The sequence below is a fragment of the Dama dama genome, chromosome 6 (genome assembly GCF_033118175.1).
Source record: "Dama dama isolate Ldn47 chromosome 6, ASM3311817v1, whole genome shotgun sequence".
Lineage (NCBI taxonomy): Eukaryota > Metazoa > Chordata > Mammalia > Artiodactyla > Cervidae > Dama > Dama dama.
The window spans coordinates 8,800,016-8,820,100 of record NC_083686.1 but is presented as its reverse complement, the minus strand read 5'-3'; the positions used below and the strand labels follow the sequence as shown (position 1 = coordinate 8,820,100).

At 42.2% G+C, this 20,085-nt stretch overlaps 1 non-coding gene across 1 annotated transcript; it reads left to right on the top strand.

The window, feature by feature from the left end:
• Positions 1 to 18,836: 18,836 nt before the first annotated feature.
• TRNAF-GAA (transfer RNA phenylalanine (anticodon GAA)) lies at positions 18,837 to 18,908 on the top strand. Its single transcript has one exon. It is a non-coding gene; the product is annotated as a tRNA-Phe (tRNA).
• The last annotated feature ends 1,177 nt before the right edge of the window (positions 18,909 to 20,085 follow it).

The window sequence follows — 20,085 nt, the reverse complement described above, 5'->3', positions numbered from 1 at the left end:
GCAAATGTTGGATTGCCTCAGTTCTTTGGTCATCTTTGTCTTCTGTAAGTAGATGGAGAAAGGAAGGGAAATAGAACACTGGGCAGATAAGAGGCCCCCTGATATTGCTGGCAAAGCTTCTGCTTATTTTGAGAGATTCTCCAAGGACTCAGACATGTGTAAGCCAGCTCAGTCTGAAACTCATGTTTCATGGAGTTGATTCCTTATGAACCATAAAGTGGTTTTCACTTGTCCCTAGTGTTATTTGTAGAAATTTGTATCTGAGAGATCAGAAAAATGATTATATATTCTCTTTTCAAAGGGCGCCCATAAGCAGTCTATTATAGTTCTTGGTTAGGGCCGCATATTCAGTTACATTTCAAGTTCCAGCCTGTCGGGACCACCTTCATTCAAAGCCTCGCACAAGTTTAACTTAGCCAGAACACAGACTATCTGTGTTGTTTGAGGGATCTGATTTAAACTTTATATAAATTCAGTGTGTTTAGTATGCCATATTTATTTCTGAAATCTCTTCTGACACCTTGTTACAATTAATCGACACCTCCCGTTACAACCTGCGTCCTAAGAGAAAAGTCTGAATCGTTTGGCCTGAGTCACTGGTGATATGTCCTGCTCTTTCATATAAAGAGGCTTCCCTGGTGGCTCAGATGGTAAAGACTCTGCCTGGAATGCGGGAGACCCAGGTTTGATCCCTGGATCAGGAAGATCCCATAGAGAAGGGAATGGCAACCCACTCCAGTATTCTTGCCTGGAGAATTCCATGAACAGGAGCCTGGTGGGTGAGTCCAAGCGATCGCCAAGGGTCAGATATGACTGAGAAAGTAACACTTCATACAAAAGACCCATTTCTCAAGGCTCAAAGATGCCAAATTCTAAAAGAAAAGCTCTCAATTAGGGTAAAAGCCTCAGCTGCAAAAAGGATAGAAGGTAGAAAAAAGAAACATTTGGCTATAAAGCTTTAGCTCATGGTTTGCATATCTCTTTCATTTGCTAGCCTGGTATGCATGCCTTTTTATTTCCAATTCACACACCGGTAAAGCAAGGCAAGAAGATAAATGAGCCTGGACTTAGACCCCTCACCAAAGACAACTGTCTCTCCATGTTCCACAAGGGAACTTGAGAGATATCCCACAAGTTTGAGCAGAAAGAAACTGTCTGTGTAATGTGATGGTCAACCCACAATATCTCCCCAGTAGCAATGGCAAGCAGAGATTAAATCTGAAGAATACAGATAAGTCAGCTCCATGTTAGAAAGAGAAGGAACCCTGAACACCGCACATCTCAGCTCCTTTGTTTACGCAACGGAGAATGAAGGTCACCACGGTGAAATGACATGCTCCCTAGCCAAAGGGCCAGGGCTGAATCCAAGCCCTTCTTGATATACAGCTAGGAAATTCCATCTGTACGACTGGCCAGGATCTCTTTTAATAGTGTGAGAATAAGTTTATACTTAGACTAGAATTAAACAAGCATTTAATATAGACAAATCAAACACATTCTTTTAATTTATTGCCATTCAAACTAGACCAATCTAATTTATGTGTTTTAAAATTACTTAATATGTATTTTCCATCTTAACAGTAATAAATAAGCATTGCCCTCCTCCCACTCATCCCCACCAAGGGCTCTTTCCTGCCGTGGCTTTCCCCCTTCTTTGCCCCTGCTTCAACCCAACTCTAATGCCACCTTAAAGATTCCAGTTAGGCTGACCACCTAAATCCACCATATCAGAGGAATTTTCGCTGAATTTCTATAGGAGTTTTGGGTTATGCCCTACAATCTCCCAAAGAGTGTATACATTCTTTATGTATTTTAAACATTCATTGTGTCTTTATACATTCATTATGCCTTTCTTTAGATACTAACTCAAATCAATTCATGTAGGTATCATCTATCAAGTCTGTTTCTGAGTTTCTCCAGGTCAGAGAAGTTTCTTCCTTTCTTTCTTTTAATCCCCTTGGCTCGAAATAGCAAATAGGTTCCATCCTACAAAACAGCACTGATCAACTGATAAGAACCATCTTGATTTCCAAGATGAAAAAATTCAGGCTTATCAGGAAAAAGCAGTGAAATATGTGCTCTGACTCTTAAGTGGTGTCTGGTTTAAGACTGAATACAGAGTTTGTGAATCAAGCATTAAGTCTAAGCTTACTACAGCCTCCAAGTCTAGAAGACAGCCTTTACACAAACACACCCTCCCATCTACAGCACCCCCCCACACACACTGGGGCCTCAGAATTGGCTCATCCTACAAAAGGATGTCCAAAAATTAAATCTCCTGTTTTGCAGATTAAGAAACTGAGAAAGAGAACGCTTAAATAGATGACAGACAACCAGAGGCAACCGGAAGTCAATAATACAACTCTATATGGTATCACTTATATGTGAAATTCTAAAAATAGTACAAATGAGCTTATTTACGAAAGCAGAAACAGACTCATAGACATAGGAAACAAATTTGCCAAAGGGAAAGTGGAGGGTGCACGCTAAGTCACTTCAGTTGTGTCCAACTCTCTGCGATGCTATGAGCTCTAGCCCACCAGGCTCCTCTGTGCCAGGGATTCTCCAGGCAAGAATACTGAAGTGGGTTGCCCTCCTCCAGTTGATCTTTCCAATCCAGGGATCAAACCCATGTCTTTTTATGTCTCCTGCATTGGCAAGCGAGTTCTTTACCACTAGTGCCACCTGGGGAAATGGTGGATAGGGATAAATTGGGAGTATGGAATTAACAGATGTATACTACTATACATAAACTAGATAAACAACACAGATTTGTTGTATAACACATCTCTGCCCATTTAGCATGCACTGGAACTATAATCAATACCTTGCGATAAACTATAATGGAAAAGATTTGAAAAAAGAATACATACACACACACACACACACACACACACACACATATATATATAACCAAATCACTTTCCTATACACCCGAAACGAACACAGTAATATATCCCGCAATACTGTGGGATGGGGTGGGGAGAGCAAGGAGGTTCAAGAGGGAGGGGATATATATATACATATGGATACGTGTGACTGATTCACTTTGTTGTATAGCAGAAACTAACACAACATTGTAATTACACTCCAATAATAAAATAAAATAATACATAATATAATAAAATAATAGAAATAAAAAATAAACTAAAAGGCCCCTAAATAAACTATACTTCAAAAATAAATGATTTTTTAAAAGAATATAACTGAATCACTGTTATTATCCCTCAGCAACCCAGTTAAGAGCGATATTCCCAAGAAGGGGTGGAAGAGCCTAATAGAATCAGTAATATCTGGTCTTTATCTAGTTAACTGCAAAACTTGGAAGTCTAAAAAAAATAAAAAGAGAGAGAGAGATTTTTTTTTTTCTCTCTTTAGAGCAACACGGCAAGAATATCAGTTGGGAGAATCCAGCCCCTCAGAGCTTCTCATCTTACCATGCCAGAGTTCTAACAGATCCCCCTCTTCATCCTGACCATGAATACCTCGGTCAGCCTCCCACCAGAGGAAAAAAAAAAAGCAAGGAGAAAAAAGATCAGGGAAAGCCCACACTCCTGCAAGTAGAAACTGAAGCTGCTCTGAGTGCGTGCTAAGTGAGTGAGCACAGTGACAGCACGGGATGCGATGCCTCGTGGCTCCATCCCAGACCTGGAGACAAGCAGAGCTCCAGGCATCTTCACATCCCTGGGTCCTCGCCTCCATGGGTGAGACATTCCATCTTTCCACAATGAAGTGCTTGCTCTCCAGGGAGGCCCCTGCTCTGCCCTGCACGTAACTAGACACTTCGATTAGACAGTTCTCAGTTTCGCTGGCGCAACAGTGTAGACTTTATGAGAAATCAAAATATAATTTTAAAAGGAATGTGGCAAAGACAACCAGATGCAGCCAGATTTAAAGTATTCAAACTAGATTTAAAATAAATCATTTGTAAATAACTCCAAAGAAACAATGTCCTAAATGAAGACACTTCTAAATATTCCTCAATTCCTTTTTCCCTCCAAAGGACGAAAGGGATAAACTCCAGCTACCCTAAAAAGGAGTTACTCAAGATGCCCAATTAATGGGTGAATTAAAACTAAGCATAGCTATTATTTATTGCTCTCAGTTCCAGGCACTGTGTCAAGAAGTTTACAGGCATCCTTTTATTTAATCTTCACACCAGTCTCATAAGATCCTTATTGCCCCCATTTTACAGATGAAGGACTAGGCTGAGGGACATGAGTGACTTATCACACATCAAGACTAGACTAGGGTAAGGGAAGTTCAGTTCCGTTCAGTTGCTCAGTCTTGTCCAACTCTTTGCAACCCCATGAACCACAGCATGCCAGGCCTCCCTGTCCATCCCCAACTCCCAGAGTTCACCCAAACGCATGTCCATTAAGTCAGTGATGCCATCCAACCGTCTCATCCTCTGTTGTCCCCTTCGCCTCCTGCCCTCAATCTTTCCCAGCATCAGGGTCTTTTCCAATGAGTCAGTTCTTCTCATCAGGTGGCCAAAGGATTGGAGTTTCAGCTTCAGCATCAGTCCTTCCAATGAATAGTCAGGACTGATTTCCTCTGGGATGAACTGGTTGGATCTCCTTGCAGTCCAAGGGACTCTCAAGAGTCTTCTCCAACACCACAGTTCAAAAGCATCAATTCTTCAGCACTCAGCTTTCTTTATAATCCAACTCTCACATCCATACATGACTACTGGAAAAACCATAACCTTGACTAGATGGACCTTTGTTGACAAAGTAATGTCTCTGCTTTTTAATGTGCTGTCTAGGTTGGTCATAACTTTCCTTCCAAGGAGTAAGTGTAAGGGAAGAGAGGGACCTAAGTGCAGAATTTAAGGAGGCACTCAATTTCAAGGTTTTACAAGTGCAAGGGTCATCGTCTGAGTGTGAGTGCCACCTTAAATTTAGATTCTGGAATCTTCCCTCACTCTCCTCTAACCCTGTCATCCATGAGCAATGCAACAGTGCTACACCTGAGATTCAAACTCATGGCTATCTGGTTCCAAAGCCCTCGCTTATATCATCCATCCCCTTGTAGAGACAAGCAACTCTACCCGTGATACTTTGTTCCAAAACACAAGTCTCTGCACAACCGTCTCTGAGAGCTGAGGTCAGCAACAAGCAGCAGGAGCCACAGGAGCCCAGTGGGGTCGCACAGTGGCGGGGCAGGGTCACAGCTGCCCCAGCCTTTAGTCATGTCGTAATCACGGGGCACCTCAATATCCTAAAAGACCGATCTACTTTGTAAGTATCCTTGATATGAAACGCTAGAGTACAAGCAGTCTGCTCTGTTTTAAACCTACGTCAAGTGACCGATTTGTTCTGGGACAGAGAACACAGCACATATTTTTCATCAATGCACAAACCAAAACCAGAGCTCTGATTAAATCCCATGACCAGTTCCCAGCCCAGGCTCTACCTTGCTCATGGCTTAAGCCGTATAACTTCTAACTGCTCACTAGGGGTGGAATAAACTCGTTTCTTGAGAGCAATAAGCTTGATGGCCATGAAGAGTACCATCATTTCTACCGGCTGGAAAGGGGAGACTAGCTCAGGCTTTTACCTTGTAGAAGCTCTCTTTACGGACCTGCCGGTGGTGGGGAGGATGCATGGGAATTCTACAATGCCTGCATTTGACAAAATTACCCCCAATTATGAGAGATATTACCCCAAATGACTCTTTTCCCTTGTCAGCCACGATTTCCCATCGTAATTGTCGTTTTCATCTGAAAAGCATTTTTACCGGAAATAAAATGGTATATTTTAGTTTGAAAATGGGTAGCTGCCAAGTGTTGGCCATGTGACCTGCCCATCCTAACTGAGTTGCTCTAACATGGTCTTATTTTTAAAAACATTATTTTTTCAGATCAGTTTTTTAAAATTTGCAACAAAATTGAAAGGAAGGTACAGAGAGTTTGCATAAATCTCTCTACCCCGCTTCACACACACAGCCTCACCCATTATCAACATCCCCCAACCAGAGTGGTACATTTGTCACCATTGATAAATTTACGCCAGTACATTATAACCACCCCAAATCCACAGTTGTATTCGGGTCCACTCCGGGTGTTGTACACTCTAAGGGTTCGAACAAATGTATAATGACTTGTACCCACCACCACTGTCATATAGAATAGTTTCACAGGCATAAAACGCCCCGCTGTGTTCTGTCCATTCATCCCAGCAGCTCTCCCACAGGATCCATTGGATAATATTGAGCTACCATAGGATCCAGCAATCCCACTCTTGGGCACACACCCAGAGAAAATCATAATTCAAAAAGATACACGCACTCCAATGTTCATTTCAGTGCTATTTACAATAGCCAGGACATGGAAGCAACCTAAATGTCCATGGACAGAGGAATGGATAAAAAAAGACTGTGACAGTGGAATGGGACATTCCATTGGAACATGACTCAGCCACAAAAAGGAAGGAAATAATATCATTTGCAGTAACACGATGGATCTAGGGATGATCATACTAAGTGAACTAAGCCAGACAGAGAAAGACAAATATGATATCACTAATATGTGGAATCTAAAGATAATGATACATGTGAACTTATGTACAAAACAGAAATAGACCCACAGACATCGAAAAAAACTTAGGTTACCTCCTTAGATGAATTAGGAGTCTAGGATTAACATATACATACTACTATATATAAAAAGATAAACAACAAGGACCCACTGCAAAGCACAGCAAGCTATACTCACTATTCTGTAATAATCTATTAGGGCAAAGAATCTAAAAAAGAATACACACACAGAATCAGTTTACCCATGCATCTGAAACTAACAACTTTGTTACTCAACTATACTGAAATTTTGCAAAAAAGAAAAAAAAAAAAAAGGCCAGTTCCCCCCTCACCCAGAATAATTAGGCCTTTTGTTCTACACATAGAGAAAGCTCAGAGTGCCTTTGGCCTCGGTGGAGGAACAAAGGTGGCTGCCTTCTGCAGGATGGAGGAAGAAAGGACTAGTCCCTCCCCTCTCCACCCAGCCCTTGAAGCCCGCATTCAGGCACAGATGAACGGATGGCAACCAAACCCATGAGACCCAGTGAGGACCACACGGGGTGAGCAGCCCCCTCCCTTGAGGAGCTGTCTGTCTCAAGTGAAAAATCTCACCTTTCCTACCACGGGGCACAGGAAAAATGGGGGTGTGCTGGAGTGTGAGCCGGAGAGGACAGCGGGCCTGGAGGCTGATGGAATGATGCCTTGCGGATTTCCTGCCTTGGAAACCAAAAGGCCATTGCGGGTTTAACGTCCTCCTCTCTGTAGCCATTGGTGGCTTAACATAAATGGGAAAGGGCAGATCTTTACTGACCTCAGGTGAAAGGCTGAACTCCAGATCTTCAGCTCTTGGCTTACTTATAAAGCCTTTCCTGCCTCTCGAGGGGGCACTTCTGTCCCTCCCTCCTTGATGTCCCTGCTGTACCCACAGTGGCGGCAAGTCTGTCACGTCATTGTACTCATTTTTGTTGCAAGTACAGATCTCATGAGAGTTACGGATGCCTATGTGCAGGAAACATGCCTTTCTTTTCTGGAATCTGATCTAATTCCTATTCTGAGCCCCTGTTCTCACCATGAGGCTCAGGTTAGTCAATATAAGGTTTCCCCACCCTCTCTGCCTGGCATAGAACCTGAGGCTGACATAGAACCAAGGCTATGAGAGCTATGTAGGGCTGGGAGAATGGCAGGGTGTTTGGTCTTCAAGTGTCACCTATATTTGCCTTCCTAGATGGCACACGAGGAGCATCCAGGACAACCCCCAGCAACTGGTTCTTGCAGGACTCTCCTGGCTTCATCACACGCTCCACCCTGAAAGTGATTTTCCTCTCCATCTGTGTTGCTCTATGCACACCGAAGCATCTTGTAATTGGTCAGCCTTGCCTCTGTAGGATCCTTCAGAGCCATCCCAGATCCCTCTGTCCAGGTATCCCACATGGCCATTTATTGCTGCTGTTTTTTTATCTGCTAAGTCCTGTTGGACTCTTCTGTGATCCCACAGACCGTAGCCCATCAGGCTCCTCTGTCCATGGGATTTCCCAGGCAAGAACACTGGAGTGGGTATAGATTTCCTCCTCCTGGGGATCTTCCTGACCCAGGGATCGAACTCGGATGTCCTGCATTGGCAGGCGGATTCTTCACGCCTGAGCCACCTGGGAAGCCCATAGCCATTTATACTCAACTTATAAAGCTTTTCCTGGAAATAATCTCCCGGCACAGGTATACACATGCATGCAGCCCTCAACACCTTTTACTTCTTCTCCAGTCAGGGTACAGCCAGCCAAGCCTGCCCCCTCCCAGGCCAGAAAAGTGAGTGCGTCCAGACAGGTCACATGGATAATCATTTAAAACTAATTACTTACTTGTGTCACAGAGATGGCCCCCTAACATCTGGTTCAGATAATTTTCTCCTCCTCTCCCCACCCTCGCCTGAAACGTTCTACCAAATGTTGCAGGAAAAAATACAACCTGCGCAGCATCGCAGCTGGTCGATGACCCAGCTCTGCAGGCTGACACCCGGGAACAAATTTGCACCCGGCAGAGAAGATCTGATTTCAGTGTGGTCATGTTCCATGATTCAGGGGTGAGCTCTATGACTTCCTCCCTCTCCATCACCCCAAGGGAAAAATTTCACCCTGAAATCAGACCCCAAACCCTAAAGAACTGCCCCAAGGGAGGCTGGCTCAGAGCCTTGTGGTACAGGCAGGTTTACACTTTTCATGTGATCCTTCCAAGGCACCCTGCTCCATCCGTTCGTTTATCCAGTAAACTTTTATTAGCATTCCCAATGCATGCCAGGCTTCCCTGGTGGCTCGGTGGTAGAGAATTCGCCTGCCAATGCAGAAGACATGGGTTCGATCCCTGGGTCGGGAAGATCCCCTGGAGGAGGACCTGGCAACCCACTCCAGTATTCTTGCCATGGGAAATCCCATGGACAGAGAAGCCTGGTGGGCTACAGTCCATGGAGTCACAAAAGAATCCAACATGACTTGGCAACTAAACAACAACAACAACGCATGCCAAGCTAATCCCAGAGCGACAGTAAAAATTTCAGGAAAGGTCTGAAAGATCACCTATTACAACCCTCTCTTGCCAAAGAGTAGTCCTGGAGAAGTCAGGTAGCATCCACGGCAACACAGCTACTTGGCAATATAGCCAGGACTCGTCCCTGGTGTAGCTGACCACTTTTGTTCACACTCATAGAAAACTGAGGCTCGCAAGCACAGCTGCCTGAGGAGGTCAGCTCCACTACACAGGCCTTCTCTCTGTCCTCTCTGAAGTTAACATTAGCCCATAAGACTAAGGAGAAAGCATCCACTTTATTTTGTGCTATTGCTGTTGCCATAGCAACTCCATTCATGCCAGCAAAGAGATCCTGGTGATTAATTTGGTTGCTCTTCAAAGGAATTTAAAATTTTCTAGAACTTCCAGGGCATCTACCACACTGAGACTGGTCTACAACTTCTCAGCCATTGTTACTTTGCTTCTTCCAATAAGATGATATCTGTCCACTAGGAATGGACTTGAAGACCACCCCAGTATTAGGGAGGACTGTGCCTTGTGCCTTCATTGTAATTCTGTGTGGCTTCTCCAAACTCTCTTATGTTTCATCATATTTACATCTATTCCCCCTCTGGGCCCAGAGTGCCATCCCTTTTCAGGTCTTGTTTCACACTCACAACCTCTTTACTCACACACCGTTGTGCTTCAGTTGCTAAGTCTTGTCCCACTTTTGGGGACCTCATGGACTGCAGCATGCCAGGTTTCCCTGTCCTTCACCATTTCCTGGAGCTTGCTCAAACTCATGTCCATTGAGTCAGTAATGCTATCCAACCAACTCATCCTCTGTTGTCCCCTTCTCCTCCCACCTTCAATCTTTCCCAGCATCAGGATCTTTTCCAATGAGTCAGTGCTTCACATCAGGTGGTCAAGGTATTGGAGCTTCAGCTTCAGCCTCAGTCCTTCCAATGAAAACTCAGGGTTGATTTCCTTTAGGATTGACTGGTTTGATCTCCTTGCAGTCCAAGGGATGCTCAAGCATCTTCTTCAGCACCCCAGTATCACAACAGTTTTCTAACTGATATCTTAGCTTCCATCTACCACTGGAATAATCTTTATAAAATGCCAGTCTAATCAGGACCTTTGCCCACACACACCCCACTTAAGTCATCCTCCTTATGGCTTCCTACAGCTGGGAATGTTTCTTTTTACAGTTTTACTATGTATTTATTTGCTTATTCACTTGTGGCTGTTAGTTCTTTGCCGCTGCTGGCTTTTCTCTCTGTGGCTAGTGGGGTCTACTCTCCAGTTGCGGTGCATGGGCTTCTCTTGTTGTGAAGCATGGGCTCCAGGGTGTGTGGGCTCAGTAGTTGTGGTTTCTGAGCTCCAGAGCACAGCCTCAATAGTTGTTGGGCAGGGGCCTAGTTGCTCCAAGGCATGTGGGATAAACCCCAGATCAGGGACCAAACCTATGTTTCTGTCATTGGCAGGCTGATTCTTTACCACTGAGTCGCCAGGGAAGTTCCTAGAAATAATTCTGAAGAACTTCATTGGCAAGACCTTCCATGTGAAGTGAAAAAGTGAAAGTGTTAGTCGGTCAATCGTGTCCGACTCTTTGCGACCCCATGGACTGTAGCCCACCAGACTCCTCTGTCCATGGGATTCTCCAGGCAAGTATACTGGAGTGGATTGTCATTCCCTTCTTCAGGGGATCTTCCCAACCCAGGGATTGAACATGGGTCTCCGGCACTGCAGGCAGATTCTCTACCCCCTGGGCCATTAGGGCTTTCCTTATGATGGTGCAAGACCTTCCATGATCTTGCACCAACTGCCCTTACCAATGTCATCTCTCCATCTGTCCTTCTTCTCAGCCCTATGATCCAGTAAACTGAATGCCATAGTGTTCCCCAAAACCCCTGTCCTGTTTTCTGTGTTTACACCCTTCCACATACCAGAAAAGCTTCCTCCCACACTTTCACTTGGAAATCTCCAAGTCACCCTCACTCAGTTGATTAACTATTCACCACTGTCCTAAGAAAGTGAATTATGACTTTCTCTAGTCCTGTGATACTGTACCCCTTTATCTATCAGACTGTGCACTTATGGAACTAGGTGTTAGGTATTGCTCATCATTCATTATTTAGTTTCCTAATATAGCAGTTGTAACAAATCAGTGACAAGACTTACATTTTTAATATCTCCATTTCTAATTTCTAACATAGTGCCATGGCATATAGTAAACACTCAAATTATATCTAAGAGAGTGAGAGAAAGAAGAAGATGAAGAAAGGAAAGAGGCAGAAGAGGAGGGGAAAAGAGGGGGAAGGGGAGGGAGAAGAACAGAAGGAGAGGGGGAGGATGGGGAGGAAAAAAGAAGAAGAGGAAAAGGGGAAAAAGAAAGAAATGCTAGCAGCCAAGCTCAGCTATACTGCCTCCATTTCCTATCCTTACCTGCATCTGACAGCAACCATACGTATTCATTGGGCCATTTCTTTACTTTGAGGTCTTCCAGATGAAGGGGCTGGAGTGATATTTGCAGTGCAAGGCAAAAAAAAATTTTTTTTTCCTATACACTCCCATTAAAGCCATCAATAAATTAGATTAGTGGTTTTGACATTTTCTGCCTACTTGCTGACCTAAGCCTCTAAATAGAGCCGCTATAGTCTTTTCTTACAGCCCATCTCAGTGTTTATAAGGTGGCAGAAGTTGTGGGACTTACCTGTCGCTGAGCCAAGGTCAGAGGGAGCAAAGCACAGCTTTATTACACTTTGGAAAATTTCCCAATAGGAGGCTCTTTCTCACACGTATATGTCGTAGCTGGTAAAATACCTTCCAGCAGCGTCCAACCCCGCTGAAAGCGTGGGCGGTGGCCAGTAACCCTCACCTAATATATCAACGTAAATCTTATTCCGATCACATTTTATTCCTTACTCTTTCTCTCTGCAGCGGAGCTGTATGAGGTCACTAGGAAATTGTTAGAGTTCCCTTCCCATGGGACCTAAGAACACATTTTACATTTCAGTTCTTGCTACTCAGATTCACTGCGAGAGGGGGTTGGGGGTTTATGTCAATGTTATAGCAGAATCAGAAGCTCCTAGAACCAGGGGTATCTTAAAAAAAAATCATCTATCTGGGTTTCTCACTTTGCAATGGAGGAAGGAGAGGGGTCTATAGGGGAATGACCTCTGCGCTGTCATTAAGCAGAAGTAAACTGGTTTAAAAAGCATCAGAAAGATTCTACCCACCTGGTTTTTCTTCCCCTGGACACCAGAGTCTTGACTGAAATATACAACTCCATTGGCAGAGTCAGGCACGTCTAGGGAATAATACCTGTGAAGATTTTTAATTCAGGACCTTGTGACATTAATTCACGGACTACGTGCTCTAAAACAAAAACAAGCTGCATTTGTCTCGAGTGATAATCTGAACTTGTATTCCTACAATACGAAAATAATCAACTTCTAGTTCTTGCTAAGAGATGGAGGAAAGTACTGAGCTACAAAGAGAAATGAAAGGCTCCCTGCTTTCGCCTGCCCTGGATTCTTTGCCTTCTTTCGGACGATGTCCACCCTCTTGGGGGCCCATACTGTTCTCCTCTCCTATTATTTTTACTTCCTTTCCTAAGTCAAGGTCATGCTTTTCAGCTTCACCTTGGGCTTTTCCCTAAACTTCTTTGCTATAGCAATAAAAGTCTAGTTTTCTATTTGACAACATTTTACATTGATGAGGCGGGGGTGGGGGGCAGGGGGCTGTCCAACATACAAATAGATTTGCTCCATGGGCTGGAAGCGGGGTGACTTGATATTTCCTGTGTAATATTAATAAACATTCTCTTTAAGTAGAGCAGACCAGGGTTTTCCTGATTAACCATTTCATGACTCTGTTCCACAGACATTGGCGGGGAGCAGTGAGTCCTTGGGGAGCTGTTGGGATTTCTTTTTTTAATATAGCTTGATTTGGTGCAATAATTTTCTGGAAAATAACTTACCTCAATTAAAAGACTGATTTTTCCCTGAACAGTGCTCTAACTCCAAGCCTAATGAGATTTGGTCCCTTTGAAAAATATCCAGTCTACCAAGTATTAGACTCCCAAAGCACTGAGCTAGAGATTTAGCATTATTTCATTTAATTCTCATGGCAATCCTGTGAGATGAATGCTGTTATCATTACTATCTTACAGTAAAGATGCTAAGACTTAAAGAAGTTAAGTTGTGTAGCATTAGGCACATATTAAGTGGCAGAATGAGATCCAGCTGATGTTATAGCCAAAGCAGAGTATTGAACCTCTGTGTCAAAACGCTCGGGTACCCATAGCTGTGGACAGTGCCCTGGGCTGTCTTGTTAGGTTCGCTTTTCAGGCACCCCATGTTCATAGCGGCATTATTTACAGGAGCCAAGTTCTGGAAATAACCAAAACCTTTTTGTCTTTGCAACCATGAGAGGACCTATGCTGTAAATACAAGCTAGTTTTCTTAGATGGCACTCTTCCTTGACCACCATTCAAGTACTATCCTCTTCAGAATTGACCTGTAATGTCAAGCATCCTTTCATCTCTACTATCTCTCAAACTTCTGTCTTCAGTCTTCCAAAGGCTCAACACCTTGGCAAATCCATTTCTTGGCAAAGCTGGAGATGACAGTAGACTGTATTAAGCCCAAGGGTTTACCTATGACATGGAAGGAGAGATCATGACTTGAATGACTGAGTGAGGATTAGATTTTGAATAAAGAGATTTATGCTGCAAACTCAACAGAGTGTCCTTAAAGTCTGATGCAGGCATGCGAATCCACTTGGCCTTTGTCATCTACCTTCGAGCTTAAGTGCACCTTGGTTTTCTGGTTCACACTGTCTATTCCCAATACCAGCTCTTTCTACCTTTTCTAATTCTGTACGTCAGACTTATTTTATTCTGCTGTTGTAGAGTGGAGTGTTCTTTAGTTGTCTGTTAGATCTAGTTGACTTGTAGTGTCACTCAAGTCTCCTATTTCCTTGGTAACCTTCATCTCCAACTATTATTGTTGACTTGCTTGTACCCTCCTTCTATTCTGTCAGTTTTTGCTTCTTGTGTTTTGGGCTCCCTTGTTAGGTTTACTTTACAAGCACCCCATGTTCATAGCAACATTATTTATAGTAGCCAAGATATGGAAGTAGCCTAATCACCCATCACCAGATCAATGGATAAAGAAGATGTGACGTATATATATAATATTCCACTGTATGCAATGGAAAGTTATACAGTCATAATAAAGAATAAAATTCTGCCATTTGTGACACTGTGGACAAACCTAGAGACTATTATGCTTAGTAAAATGTCACACAGAGAAAGACTCTATATTATCATTTATATGAAGAATCTTAAAAAAAAAGGAATGTATATAATTAAAAAAAAAACAAACAGAAACAGACTCACAGATATAGAAAACAAATTAGTAGTTACCAGTAAGGAGAGGAAAGAGGGGAGGAGCAAGCTAGAGTAATAAGATTGAAAAAGAAACTACTATGTGTAAAACAAATAAGCAAAAATGGTATTGTACAGCACAGGAAAATATAGCCAGTATTTTGTAATAATTTTAAATGGAATATAATCTATAAAAATATTGAATCACTATGTTGCACTCTTGAACCTAATATAATATTTTAAGTCAACTATGTGTCTATAAGTAAATAAATAAATAATCATCAGTATCAGTTCAGTCACTCATTCATGTCTGACTCTTTGCGGCCCCATGGACTGTAGCACGCCAGGCCTCCCTGTCCATCACCAACTCCTGGAGTTTACTTAAACTCATGTCCATTGAGTCAGTGATGCCATCCACCTGTCTCATCCTCTGTTGTCCATAGGCTTAATTTAATTATATGTTTATAATTGTTATATCTTCTTGAGAAACTGGCCCTTTATCTACATATAATACTGCTATTTGTCTCTTGTAGCATTTTTTTTAATTGAAGTCTATTTTGTCTAATATAGCGTAACCACTGAGCTCTCTTTTTGGTTACTATTTGCCTGATGTCATATTTTCAATCCTTTTACTTTCAACCTATTTTCTCTTTAAAGTGTGTCTCTTGTAAACAGCATATAGTTGAATTTTTTAATCTATTCTGTCCATCTCTAGCTTTTAGTTGGGTGTTTAATACACTTATACTTAACGTAATGACTGATGAGATAGTCTGTTATGTTGCTACTTGTTTTCTGTATGTCTTATGTCTTTTTTTATTTCTCCATCCTTAAATCATTGCATTCTTTTGTGGTAAGTAGTATTTTTTAGTCATATTTATTTCCTTTGTTTCTTTATTGTTTTTCAATCATTTTCTTAGTGGTTTCCCTTGGAATTATGTTTTTAACTTTATAACATTTTAGTGCAGATTAATACCAACTTATTTCAATCGTGTACAAAACTTTGCTTCTATATAACACCATTCCCTCACCCCTCCCTTGTGCTATTGCTGCCATACCAATTATATCTTCATATAATGTATGCCCATCAACATAGATTTATAATTATTGCTACATGCAGTTGTCTTTTAAATGAGGCAAGAGGAAAAAATTGTTACAAACAAAATATACATTTATACTGCTTTCATCTTTACCTATATGGTTACCTTCACTGACGTTCTGTTTTTCTCATACAGGTTTGAGTTACTTTCAGGTGCCTTAATTTCATCTCAAATGACTCTTTTAATATTTCATAAGGCAGATCTGCTAATGAAAATTTTTCTCAGCTTTGTTTATCCTGGGATGTCTTCACTTTACCTTCATTTGAGAGTTAGTTGTGTGGGATGAAGTAGGCTTGTTTGATATCATTTTCTTTCCATACCTTTAGTATGCCATCCCACTGCCTTCTGGACTTCATAGTGTCTGATGAGAAAACAGCTGTTAATGTTATTGAGAGTCCCTTATACATGATTTATCACTTCTCTCTTGCTGCTTTCAAGAGCCCCTCTTGGTCTTTGATTATACTGTGCAAAAAGTGTGTATCTCTTCAAGTTTAGCCTATTTGGAGTTAATTAAGCTTCTTAGATGTGCACGCTAAATTTTCTTATTACGTTGGGAAAGCTTTCAGTAACTACTTCTTCAAATATTATTTCTATCCTCCCTTCTCCCCAACCCTACACACTCTTTTGAGTCTCCTATTATGTGTATGTTGCTATGCTTGATGGTGTCCCATGGGTCTCTTAGGTTGTGCTCATTTTTCTTCTTATTTTCTTTCTGTTTGTCTATGTGGATAATTTCAGTTACCTAATCTTCAAGTTTGCTGATCTTTTCTCCTTGCCTGTCCAACTGATGCTAATACCCTGTAGTGAATTCTTCATTTCAGTTATTATACTTTTCAACTCCAGAATTTTTGTTTGGTTCCTTTTTATAATTTACGTCTCTTTCCCGTTATGAATTCGGTGAGACATCATTCTTATGCTTTCTTTTAGTTCTTTGGGTATGTTTTCCTTTAGCTCTTTGAATATATTTAAAACAGCTGATTTAAGTTCTTTGTCTTTTAAGTCTAAAACCAAGTCTAGTCTTCCTTGGTTTCTAATGACTGCTTTCTTGCCTGTATAAGGGCCATGTTTTCCTATTTCTTTGCATAGCTCATAAATTTTTGTCAAAACTGAACATTTTAAACAGTGTAGAAATTCTGGAAATCAGATTCTTTCTCTACCTTCCAACCAGGATTTGTTGTTTTGCTATTTATTGTTGTTGCTATTGTTTAGTGATTTTACTGAACTAATTCTGTAAAATCTGTGTATTTGAATGCATCAACACTGAAGTCTCTGCTTTGTAAGCCTAGTGATCAGCTGATAATTAGACAGAGATTTTCTTAAATTTCTGGAACCAGTAAGTCTCCCAAACTTTGCTGAAAGATCCTGTGTATGCTGACCATGCCCGCAACACTCAGCTAGGCAGTTAACAACTTCACATTATCTTTCAGTTTCCCCTGAGAAGAGCCTCAAAGTCAACCCCTGATGAGACCTTAGAGCCTTCTCAGGTCTTTCCTAAGTATTCACATGGGTCAAAGCTGCACACGGGTTTCTAGATTTTCAGGAATCAGTCAATGCTCTTCAAATCTCTGTATGGAGATGTATGTTCTTCTCAAACTTTTCCTTTAAGTTCTTTGGTTAGCCGATTATTTGCCCTGATTGGTATCTATTATCTCAGGCAACCATCATATTAAGCAATTGTCCTTCATTGTTTTCAACAAGTTCCCTTAAGGAAAAGACTTTTCGCACTAAGTGAGCTCTGACTCTAGTGGATGGCAGGCTGCTAGTTTTCACTGATATCACAGATTGTTGGTTTTCAATGTTCCCATGGAGCTAGAAGATTCCGGATAGCTCAGTTGGTCAAGAACCTGCCTGCAGTGCAGGAGACCCCGGTTCAATTCCTGGGTCTGAAAGATTCGCTAGAGAGGGTATAGGCTACCCACTGGAATATTCTTGGGCTTCCCTTGTGGCTCAGCTGGTAAAGAATCCACCCGCAATGAGGGAGACCTGAATTCAATCCTTGGGTCAGGAAGATTCCCTGGAGAAGGGAAAGGCTACCCACTCCAGTATTCTGGCCTGGTGAATCCTATGGACTGTAGTCCATGGGGTCGCAGAATTGGACATGACTAAGCAACTTTCACTTTCACTATGGAGCTAGAAACGAGAAAGGAAATAGGGGAAATTAAAGCTCCACTGTTCATATCAACTTCTTATACATAGATTCGGCTGTTTTCTTTAAATAAATGCCCCCAGCAATTTCCATAGTCCTGAAAGTGTTGATTCTGACAATTTTTGCCAGTGTTCTCATGGCTCCTATGGGGGAAAGGATCTTCAGAGGGTCTTCTTTCATAATTTTTACTGAAGTCCAACAGAACACTTTATATCCATGTTTCTTTGCTCTGTGTGGCCCATTTAAGTTTCTTGCTTCTCTGTTCTTATTCTTTCCCATTTCAGTTTCCTCTTTCCCCACTTTTAATCAAAACATTTTTTTCTCCCTCACACCTTTCAAATATTCCTTCATTTTCTTCTTCATTGGCCTTGCCTAGAGATTTTATTATTTATCAACCAGATTACTCCAGCTGTGTCCAAATTGGTCCTTTGCAGCGTGTCTTATTCTCTTCTGATTCTTTACTACCACACAGCTAGATTGATCATTTTAAAACATAAATTTAGGGACTTTCCTGGTGGTGCAGTGGATAAGGATCTGCTTGCCAATGAAGGAGAAATAGGTCAAGGAGAAATGGTCCAGGACAATTCCACATGCTGTGGCACAACTAAGCCCATGCACCTATACTGCTGAGCCCATGCTCTAGAGTTCACAAACCATAACTGCTGAGCCCACATGCTGCAACTGCTGAAGTCCATGTGCTGAGAGCCTGTGCTCCGCAATGAGAGAGCCCCTGCAATGAGAAACCCATGCACTGCAATGAAGAAGAGCCTCTGCTCACTGCAACTAGAGAAAGCTTGCACAAGCAGTGAAGAGCCAGTGCAACCAAAAATAAATATTAAAAAACATAAATCTGACTGTGTCTTCCCCTGCTTAAGCCCACCCATAGAGCCACATCACCTATAGGACAGACTCCAATCATTACCATGGCAGGGCAGAGAACGTCCTCTTGATTTGATTCTGAATCTCCATTCAGACCTTGCAGCTTTTGCCCTAGACATACATGAACATGCAATTCCATATAAATTCTACACTCTTTAACATTCTTGTCTTCTGTTTTCCTAGTGGTTTAACTAATTCATTCAATAAAATATTTTCTAAATACCTACCATGTGCCAGGGCTTCCCAGGGGATGCTAGTGGTAAAGAACCCACCTGCCAATATAGGAGACGTAAGAAACAGGGCTTCCCTGGTGGCTCAGATGGTAAAGCGTCTGCCTGAAATGCAGGAGATCCAGGTTCAATTCCTGGGTCGGGAAGATCCCCTGGAGAAGGAGATGGCAACCCACTCGAGTACTCTTGCCTGGAAAATCCCGTGGACAGAGGAGCCTGGTAGGTTACAGTCCATGGGGTCACAAAGAGTTGGACATTACTGAGTGACTTCACTTTCACTTTCAAGAAAAAGGGGTTCTATCCCTGGGTCTGGAATATCTGCTGGCAGAGGGCATGGCAACCCACTCCAGTATTCTTGCCTGGAGAATCCCAGGGACAGAGAAGCCTGGCAAGCTATGGTCCATAGGGTCACAAAGAGTCAGAAGTGACTGAAATGATTTAACACATATACACACCACGTGTCAGATCCTATGCAAGACACAAAGGAAAAGGAATTCAGCGGAATAGCCCGAGGTCCTCTTCCTATGGATGACACATTGCAGAAAGAAGCTGATAATAATTAAATTAACAAATAAACTGGATAATTGCAGAATGCTGAAACTGCAGTGAGGAACGATAGTAACAGGCAAAACCTTCCATCACTGGTTTGGGAAGTAAAGTCCTCTCTGAAAAGACATGTGTGAACTGAGACCTAAAGGATGACACAGAGTCGATAAGTCATGAGAGTCAAGAGATCCTCAGTGCAAAAGCCTGGAGGAAATGAAACCCAGAAAGAAATTAAAATACAGAAACATTATCCCAGAAGCCTCCACACATCCAACAAACACACACACACATGCTCACACATGCATAGACCTAAGTTCCTCAAGTGAGTAACTGCTGAACGGCCCAGCTGACAGATGGGAAATCCTTGCATGGAGCTATGACAAGGGGAAGTCTGTGGGAAAAGGTGCTGTTATTTAGCTGGCCCACCCCTGCTGAGTGAGTCCAAAGTTTCCCTTGGATTTATTCCCACCTGAACTTCCATCTTATGAGCTAAAAAGACCTTTAACATTCACGTTTTTTACAAAGAGATGAGGATTAAGTAGCAGCTGCTTAGGGTTAGGTGGAGCAAAGAAACATATATATGCTGGGTTGTAAAATGACTATATTTTGAAAAGAAACTTAAAACCTCCCATCCATGCTTCTCAGCGTTGTGATCCAGCTAAGGAGTGTTGGGTAAGCAAAGCCCTTCAGGGGAGATGGAGAGAACAAGAACGTATTCCACAAAGCGCGGTGTTGACGGAAGAGGTGACAGACTTGCCACTAACTGAGTAACCAGCC